The following is a 298-nucleotide window of genomic DNA, read 5'->3' as shown; positions in this document are numbered from 1 at the left end:
GGTCGACGGGGTCTGACCGGGCCAATTCCCAGCCTGTTTTTTGCTTAGACCCGGCCCGCCCATAGATCCGGGTCGACCGGTTCCCGGGTCACCCCGCCGGGCCGGGCCGGGTCTTAAAACACTGATCTCATCATCATCATTTTTTTTTATCACTGATACCTCATTATTTAATTTCACCGCCACGAGGTAAAGAACTGGTGGTGGTAAAAAAGTAGAGGCAGAGTAGCATGTAACTAGTTAGGTAACGGATTTATTATTTATTTTAAAAAAGATTTGGTCCTTAGGAATCAAGGCTAAC

Source organism: Populus euphratica, unplaced genomic scaffold (genome assembly GCF_000495115.2).
Source record: "Populus euphratica unplaced genomic scaffold, PopEup_1.0 scaffold5286.1, whole genome shotgun sequence".
Taxonomy (NCBI): domain Eukaryota; kingdom Viridiplantae; phylum Streptophyta; class Magnoliopsida; order Malpighiales; family Salicaceae; genus Populus; species Populus euphratica.
This window is presented reverse-complemented; position numbering follows the sequence as displayed.